Genomic DNA, 10,106 nt, shown 5'->3' on the forward strand with positions numbered 1-10,106 from the left:
TTATAAGTTTCATTGGTTGCTAGGTTTCCGAAATTTCCTTTACACGTATTAATATATATGTATATATATACAGTATATATGTGTATGTGTATATACATACATACATGTGTGTGTATACTTACATAAATAATGTGTGTGTGTATGAGAGAGAGAGAGAGAGAGAGAGAGAGAGAGAGAGAGAGAGAGAGCGTTTAACAAGGTACAAGGTTGTGAGAGGCAGTTGCCTGCAAAAAAAAAAAAAAAAAAAAAACAGAAAAAATAGAAAAAAATGGCTGCTAATAGAAGTTCCTTCTTCTTTGCGCTGGTTTAATCTGGGACAGAAGATGACCGCCCATATTTAGGCCAGAAATTCGGTCGCAGCCAAGAAACACAAGCATGCAAATGCGCGCGCGCACAAACCTTCTGCCATCTGTTCAACAGACGTGCGCATATTGCTCAACAAAACGGCCACGCTGTAAAATCCTCTACGTATTTAAAACTATATTCGAGAAAACACTCAATGATACCTCTTTTCCGGCTTCTTCGAAGGCTATAATGAAATGACATTTTAGATTTTAGCATTTATATAGAAGCTATACGGTCTTACACAGCTGGGTAATCGTTATTAAAAAAAAAAACATTTATACAAAAATATTTACCAGTGTTGTATTGTCAATCAAAGGAGCTCGCAAGACCGACTGTGACTACTGATCTTAATAGCTGGAATGCGCTCAAGGTCTTCCTCAATACTGTCTTTACTTGGCGAAATTCCACACGACAGCTGAGCACGAAAGCACGAATCTGAAGGGAATTGAATTGAATTCAGAATTCAGGCCAAAGGCCAAGCACTGGGACCTATGAAGTCATTCAGCGCTGAAATGGAAATTGACAGTAAAAAGGTCTGAAAGGTGTAACAGGAGGAAAACCTCAAAGCAGTTGCACTAAGAATCAATTGTTAGGGGAGGGTGGAGAGTAAGGTGGAAGAAAGGGAATATGAAAGGAGGTACAGTAAAAGGAACGAAAGGGGTTGCAGCTAGGGGCCGAAGGCACGCTGCAGAGAACCTTAAGTAATGCCTACAGTGCACCGCATGAGGTGCACTGACGGAACGACAGCCCCCACCCTACGGGAGAGTCTGAGGGGAATGGAGGATTCTGGAGCTTGTGGCCAAGAGTCACAACGAGGTTTAAGAGCCGACACAATGAGCGTCACTTCCCAACATAGCTATAGATCCACCTCTTAAATACGGGAGACTATTGAAAGCCGGGAAAACATGAGCAAGGAATGAATTCCAAATCTCGGCAGATCATCAGCAAGGATGACTCTCCTTCCATAAGTGACTCACTTCTCTTTGTCCCAGCTTCTGTCTTCCAGTTGAAGTGGAAACATTCAGGAGATATTTATATTAAGAAGTAGTTTAAGCAGACCACTGAGTTAACATTCTTGTTAGCACGCGCTGGAACCCGGCGCTGCTGTCTCTCCTAACCTCCCGATCCCCTACCTACCCCGCCCCCAACCGGGTCGGACAAACAGGTTTGCAGGAGGAGGGTGGATGTATCCCCTACCCGACCATTCCCCTACCTACCCCGCCCCCACCTGGGGAGGACAAACAAGATCCACTAGGATTTTATTATTATTATTATTATTATTATTATTATTATTATTATTATTATTATTATTATCTAGCATCTTAACATCAAAACTATTATTATTATTATTATTATTATTATTATTATTATTATTATTATTATCTAGCATCTTAACATCAAAGGTCACCAATAATTCTTGTTTCTGGATCAATGAAGTTAAACAACACTATTTCAAGTTAGTAACAGAGTGGCACATGAACCCCTCCTTCAAACATTGCTCGATATTTTTGCAACAGATCTTAGGCGTCTGTTTTGAGCCGCAGTACTTCACAATGATGACTGTTGAGCCTACAGAATGAGAATCTAATAGATACTTGGACCCTGAATCCCAGAAGACAATTTACAAAGAGTATAATCATCTGCATTTAACTGAGTGGAACAAGGAAATTCCAAGACACGAAATCAGTTTACAAAGAGAAGAGTAGTCTCAGGAGGGTGTGTGTGTGTGTGTGTGTGTGTGTGTGTGTGTGTGTGTGTGTGTGTGTGTGTGTGTCAAAGACTATCTTAAATCAACAACCTTCCAAAATACTGGGAAATGCCAAGGACAATGACGCAAGATTTCTCAGCAAAGGTCCAAGAAAAAATGACTGTATAATATTAGGCAATATGTCAAAGAGTTCACTTTACTAAGTTAACCTTTTTTTTTATCGTAAATGTCACTGCTGCTGTTCATGTTCTAGTTGTTGAGTTTGGGCTAATTGCTGATTCTGTGTCAGACTCTCTTCAAGTCTTTAGTTCATAATTGAATATCTTTATTCTTTCGCAGAACCCCTACGTCACTAAACAATTTGAACGAAGCATAAAATTTAGGCTATACATAAGCCTCTGTGGTTTCACTGTAATGTGCTTTTCAGCAGGCTGTGGTTTTGCTAAATTCTTCCTTTTTCATAAATTAGCCTTATCCCTTTTAACAAACAACCCATAGAGAAAAACTTATATACTGTGCCTACCCAGAAGGCTCATCAGCAACGCATCAACCCCCTTATACATATTCTGCCTCAAGTTAAGTATATCTTAGTTTAACCAGACCACTGAGCTGATTAACAGCTCTCCCAGGGATGGCCCGAAGGATTAGATTTATTTTACGTGGCTAAGAACCAATTGGTTACCTAGCAACGGGACCTACAGCTTATTGTGGAATCCGAACCACATTATGACGAGAAATGAATTTCTATCATTTCTCTAATTCTTCATTGGCCGGTCGGAGAGTCGAATGCTGGGCCAACAGCGTGCTAGCAGAGAGCTCTACCCACCCACCCTAATGAAGAACTATATTCTGCCTCAACCCCATCTTGCACATGTTCTCACTTTCTTGAAATTAAGGCCTTTTCATTCCAACACATCTTCCACACCATTTACCCAACATTTTCTCAGTTTTCCTCTCTCCTTCCTCACAACACTTTCGTGTTGTACCTCAGTTCACCAGCTAGTGGTGGCCCTGAATTCTCTCCATGGGACCAAACCATCTCTGAATACCCTGAGCTACCTTTTCACTTACGTTGGCCTTCTTAGAACATCGGCTTGGCCCTAAATTTCACACCCTTTCTGTCATATGGTGGCCAAACATCCATTTCAGCAGCTTTCACCTCTCTTTTCCCGTTTGCATCGACACCCACTGGGAACTTCGGCTTAGGAGGTTTGGCTCAAAAATCCCTTAGATATTCCACTTTTTTTTTTTTTACAAACACTCCTCCTCTCTTCCAAACCGTCTGCTGAGATTCTACTACCTTTCTTGCTTCAAACACACACACACACACACACACACACAACCACACACTCACGCACATACACACATATAATTATTATATATATAATTATATATATATATATGCACCCACACGTGTGTGCATCTACTTATTCTTGAAATACAGAACTCGGAATCATCAACAGAAACACGAGCACAACTATCAACAACCGAGCAGTCAGACTTCAGGACCCGATAAGCTACTCAACAAACACATAAGATCATATCCTGCAAAAATGCACTAAAAGTATCTTGCACCATAATGGGAGGAGGAGGAGGAGGAGGAGGAGGAGGAGGAGGAGGAGGAGGAAGAGGAACAGGAGGAGGAGGAAGAGGAACAGGAGGAGGAGGAGGAACAGGAGGAGGAGGAGGAGGAGGAGGTAAAGGACGAAGAGCAAGACGTGGAAGGAAGAGGAGAAGACTCGAGAATTCAAGGTAAACAACTTCAAGCCTATTCATACTGCCCTTGAAATTCCGCGGAATCTCACACGAATTATACTCAGGAATGCATGCGCTGCTGATGCATAGGACAGAGACCGCGAGGATGCAGACACATATGTGAGGGGCTGTGCATATGTGGTTATGTAAATGTTTTGAACAGCAGCAGACGAGGCAGCGCTGATGCCTTTGCGAAGATGGGAACTTGCCAAAAAAACAAAACGCAGGTGGCATGAGCGGGCATAAGGAATATGAGATTTGGGCAGGATGCCAAGCGCTGGGACCTATGAGGTCATTCAGCGCTGAGAGGAAAATTGAGAGTAAAGGAGGTCTGAATGGTGTAACTGGAGGAAAACCTCGCAGTTGCACAATGAAGAAACTGTTAGGAGAGGGTGGAAAGTAAGATGGAAGAATGAGGATATGAGCATATGAGCGGAGGTACAGTAAAAGGAATGAAAAGGGTTGCAGCTAGGGGCCGAGGGGACGCTGTAAAGAACCTTAAGTAATGCCTACAGTGCACCTCGTGAGGTGCACTGATAGCACTACCCCCCTACGGAGATGGGCGGGCATATGAATTGATTAAATGAATCGGGGAATATGTTGCCTGAGAACAGGAAACACATTTTTTAATGTAAGCATAAAATTAGGTGACATTTAAAACCATCACGTACGGGTAGACACGCAAACAAGTATTAATGGGAGTTTAAAAAATGCAAATCCCTTTCTTCGTGAGACCACATTTATCAGAATGGTAAACCTGAGAATATATAATTTTTAAATGCATTCGTCATTTTTATTAATGCGTGCGCTGAATACATTTTCAGAACTAAACATGCTCGAATTACTAAAACGTGTGGTGGAGAGCGTCAAACTATCAACAAAGGCATACCCTTAGAACTAACGTCATCAGTTTTTACCCTTCTATAAATCGTCAAAGTTTCAAAACAAAGATAACAAGCAAACGGAGCGTGTTCTTCTCGGACTGGGCGTTTCTAATCTTACACTCATGAAAAGAAAATACAAAAACATCCTAATCGTATCTTAACCCCATACTGTTTTTGTAACGCATAAATCAACGAACTCGGACAAAAAAACAAACACACATGCATACATACACAAACATGAACCAGGCGTTTTCTTTTCGACTGGGCGTCTTCCATCGACACGAACCTCTGTGGTCTGCTGAACACAATCGCGAGTTTTGACATCACGTGAACATGTCGCGGCACAATGGCAGAGAAACCAGCCGCTTTTTACGAATGTGAATATTTACGTTTGTCGGCTTCTCTCTCTCTCTTTAGTTGATGTCATTCTTTTCTTTAATGTTAGTTTTTTTTAATATATGGATAATTCTGTGGAGGCTTGCTTGTCAAGCGACTGACTCAGGCAGACGTCATATGAATGATTACACGATTCCGATAACATCGGCATCCCTAACATTACCCTGGTCCGAATCTCCTGGTCGTCCCTGGCTTTGGCTTCGTATCATTACACCGAGAGTTGAAACATATTATGAGAATATAATAAAGAGGTAAAACAAGAGATAAAATAAACAGTTATATTCGGATAGTCACTTTCATGACTTGGGCTCCCAAATAACTGAAACGAGAGCTAAGAATTTAATACAGTGCGGCTTCGTGTAGACCGAACGAACGAATTCTAACGGGCAGATTTCATCACACTCGTCTAATCATATACATCTCTCTCTCTCTCTCTCTCTCTCTCTCTCTCTCTCTCTCTCTCTCTCTCTCTCTCTCTCAGGATACCAATGACATCATCCTTGCTTAATTATGGTTTCATGAGCTCGTTTCTTTGTGTGTAGATTTCGTCTGACATTTGCCCGAGGGTGAATCATCATGTAAATGCATTTTGCTTTAGTACGGCGGTTCTTAACCTTTTTATTACCACGCCCCCCCCCCCCTGAGATTTGGTCCTTCCCTCCACGGCCCCCTTGCATCTATGAGAAAAATTCCCCCCTAGATTTAAAGAAAAATGAAAAAAAAAGATAGAGATGGGATGTTTTTATTCTTAATGAGATACTTGACACTGCTTCTTAGCGACTCTTGCTAAGATAATAACGAATATAATTGGAAAATTTTTTATTTTTTCCTAGGGCTCGCGCCCCCCTTGGAAATTGCTGACGCCCCCAGGTTGAGAACCACTGCTCTAGTGCATTTACACGGCAGTTACTTTCTCCAAGGTTTTTCTTTCAAAATAATATTAATAAAAGTAACTCTGGCAAAAATGAATATAAAAATAATACAGCAACCAGTTACCTTATTATGGGAAAACATTTAGTTCAGAAATGAACACATTCTATAATTTATCCAAAATGAACAGTATCCTGGAATGACTCAAGTTGAAACGTGTCCAAAATGGATAAAACAAGTAAAAAATGCGCAATCGAGTTTTCTGTACAGCGTGTAATGCTGTATGAGCCGAGGCCCGTGAAACTTTCAGCCGAGGCCCGGTGGTGGCATATCCTATATCTTTGCCAGAAGCACGATCGTGGCTAACTTTAACCTTAAATAAAATAAAAACTACTAAGGAGGCTAGAGGGCTGCAATTTGGTATCTTTGATGATTGGAGGACGGATGATCAACATACCAATTTGCAGCCCTCTAACCCCGGCAGTTTTCAAGATCTGATGGAGGACAGAAAAAGTGCGGACGGACAGACAAAGCCATCTCAGTAGTTTTCTTTTTACAGAAAACTAAAAAAAACATCCGCTCGCGATGATGTAACTCGACCAGAACATCCAAAAACATCATTTTCATTTTCCACAAACCGGAATAACAAGATAAATAAATAAGTAAAAACAAGATAAATAAATAAGTAAAAACAAGATAAATAAATAAGTAAAAACACGAACAGAAAAGACAAACAAATAAGTTCTCATCTGATTGCTCCCAGAGTGCTGGATTTCTTCCATCTTCGTTCGGTCATGAGATGTTTTATTCATAGGCAAATCATTTCCGAGATATCCTGTTTCCTAATGGTTTGTTTATACTCGGAGCGTCTTGGGAGGTGCCTTAGATTGATTTGTTTGAGTGTGTGTGTGTATATGTACCAACTTGCACAATAATAATAATAATAATAATAATAATAATAATAATAATAATAATAATAATAATAATAATAATAATAATAATAATAATAATAATCGTAACATATTTCACACAAGAAGGCAAATACCACTCTAATAATTACGATTCAAATTTTAAACAAAACCTTTACACACACACATACATATATATATATATATATATATATATATATATATATATATATATATATATATATATGTGTGTGTGTGTGTATGTATGTATGTATGTTGTAACTATATATATATACATATATATATATATATATATATATATATATATATATACATATATATATATATATATAAAACCCAGTTCCATAGGCCTATGAATTAAGAAGCGCAATCTGAAAGCTACAAATTACACAATTATTTTTTTCACGCAGCGGAAACAAGTTATATATGCAATTAAAGGGCCATTGGCAAGGAGAAAACAAAAACATCCCAAGAAGAATGAACAATAAAACACGAACCTGTAGGCGTTACAGACACAGACACAAAACGGGGCATCATGGGCACAATTTTTCATTGTACAAGTAGGCAGTCGATTTGTTGATGCCAACACACATGAAAAATTATGACTTTTTTTTACGTTTTCTCTTTTTTCTACGTTTAACCTTAATTCATAATGTTCATATCACACACACAGAGAGAGAGAGAGAGAGAGAGAGAGAGAGAGAGAGAGAGAGAGAAATGGTGTCTTTTAACCCCATTTCATATTTCCATAACAACTCAGAGAGAGAGAGAGAGAGAGAGCTAAAAACGGTGCCTTTTAACCCCATTACATATTTCCATAACAACTCAAAATCATACCGTTTTCTTTAAACTCATCCAAAATTAAGAGCACATTTTTCGTATATACACCAGTATTCCAAACCTCTCATATTATTCTAAAACTGAAATACCCACATGCTATTAGACCGTCTGACGCTCTTTTGGGAAATGCATAAATATTCATCCCCACCTGAAAACAAACTATTAAATTAAAAAATAAATATAAGGAAATCAGTTTCCGTGATTCTACTGTAACTCGTTTCTGCTGAGAACCGGTTATCTCATTAATTTAATAAATACCAAAAACAGTTCTCTCTATTGACAACCACCATCTACCAATTCAGGAAATTTGCTCGTCCTAATTTCCTCGTTCTGCCGTTGAAGAGATTTTTCAAGAGCACTTTTTTAATAGGAAAATTTCCCGTTCCTTAAACTTTGGTATGTAGACGTAAGCTTACATTGAAATCAACACAGACAGACATATTTAAAGCGCTTGATGTAACAATCAAACAACATATACTGCGTTTGAACGGGTACTGAATCATAAAAATTACAGTATAGACATCACTTATAATTAAAAAAATTTATAGAAGTTTCCTTGAAGAAAACTAAGCCACAGTATACTTAAAATGTTATAAAAATGTAAAAATCATATAAGCAGTAAATATACGTATAGTCATAGACTTGCACACAAATGATTCCCCACTTCAAGTAATCGTTAATTTTACACCTATCTTTACGTGCGTTCCTGGAAATCACTTATCTTTTAGCATGAAAGCGTCCCTGTGAATCGCTTCGTTAAGTGGCATCTGAAATAACAGTTATTTGTTGCCTGGCGAGACGTTTCCATATTTGCGAGATTAGGCTAATAATTTTAAGTCTGCTCCGTTTCCCACAATTTTCGGTGTAATTTCCCGGTCGGTTTGTGTAAAATACATTTATATCTATATAATGTAAAAACGACAGGGTAAAAAGAAAAAAACATTTCCGAAACGATACGAAATAAGAGGCTTCAAAAACTTACCTTACGGGAGTTCGTAGACCACGCCCACTGAGCTGTCAGGAGATCTAGATGGGAGACTCACGCTTGGAGGATGTTACCGGTGACCTGGACGGCGGCAAAGTGGCCGAGGCGTTTGTGTAGATCGTGCACTTAGGATACCCGTGTATCATCCTCCCCCGCCTGCACTCCTATACAGGGACCTCGGCGTGAGAGGGGAGGACTGTAGGATACATATGTACAGACATGGATAGACAGACACGCGCGCAAGAGCGCAGCCATTGCCGGTTTCGTCGAAGGTCGTAAAAGACGACGATGTCTGCTGCTGTCTGGTTTCTCTCACTAACCGCCCACTTGCCCTAGACCGAAGCGATCACGTTCGGGGTTCAGGAGCCTTTCAATTCTCTATCTATCGTCATTTTATGGCTGTACGTGTATGGCCCTTCTTCCTCCGTTGGTCGTTCCTCGATTTCACAAATATTCACTATTTTTGGCCTGTATCTTTCACCATCTATTCGAGCAGGCGCCAGGTAACTGTGGGGAAAGATTTAAACAGGTGCAGATAGAGTAGCAATCAATGCATGATTTCGTATAATCATTCAGCTATTACAACAACAGCACAGAAATCAAAGCCACATGAACAATACAATAAAACACAGAATAACAGAGATATAAGCCCTAAATCTTGATGATAAAAAACTATAAAGTAATTCACTGTTGCCCATGGAATCTTTAAAGTGAGGTGCGCCGACGGCACTAACCCCCTGCGGGGGATTTTGTTAAGAGATGGAATAGGCCTACTTCTGTAATACCGTGTTTCTCGAGATTGCCGTAAAAGTGAAAGTCCTAGCACTCAGGCAAATCACTTTTTGGAAAACAAAATAAAAAAAGTGAATATATAACTACCGTCTAAAACCACCGACGGAGGTAATAACCGTAGAACGGGACTGAACGACGCCTCTACGTCCATGACATCACCATCTTGGTCGGACGTGAGACCAATTGTGGGAAGAAGGAGAAGGAGAAAGACATCATGGAGAATGTCTTTTGATAATGTCAACGGAAATGCTGTACCCTAGTTTCTAGTTGGCGCTATTTCTGCTTCAATCACTCGCTCTTCACTCATGGTGGTTTGATGGAACGGTTATACGAAGAGATATTAAACAAGTGAGCTGTGAAATGCGCAATACTGTTCACCTTAGGATAAACTTGTAGACATTCACCAAAATTCATCTGTAGTAATGCATACAGTGAATAACATGAGGTGCACTGCCGGCGCTGGCCCCCTACGCGAGAAAAAGAGGCCAAAGAAGGGGCAGAAAGCTCTGGAGCAATTTATTCCAAGGTTGCAGGAAACAGAAAAAATGGGGAAGAAAGACAGGCCTTTAAGCCAACGGTGATAGAACATAATATTATTTCTT

The 10,106-nt window shown here is 39.8% G+C and overlaps 1 protein-coding gene across 1 annotated transcript in view; it reads right to left on the bottom strand.

Moving 5' to 3' along the window:
- LOC136845172 (crustacean calcium-binding protein 23-like) overlaps positions 1–9,856 on the bottom strand; it is a 29,186-nt gene extending 19,330 nt beyond the window's left edge. The window contains exons 1-2 of the mRNA XM_067115139.1: positions 9,592–9,856; positions 8,710–9,219 (exon numbers count right to left, since the gene is read on the bottom strand). The gene's annotated coding sequence lies outside the window, so the exon portion shown is untranslated. The remainder of the gene's footprint in view (positions 1–8,709; positions 9,220–9,591) is intronic.
- Positions 9,857–10,106: the final 250 nt, after the last annotated feature.

The sequence above is a fragment of the Macrobrachium rosenbergii genome, chromosome 13 (assembly GCF_040412425.1).
Source record: "Macrobrachium rosenbergii isolate ZJJX-2024 chromosome 13, ASM4041242v1, whole genome shotgun sequence".
In the NCBI taxonomy this organism is placed as follows: domain Eukaryota; kingdom Metazoa; phylum Arthropoda; class Malacostraca; order Decapoda; family Palaemonidae; genus Macrobrachium; species Macrobrachium rosenbergii.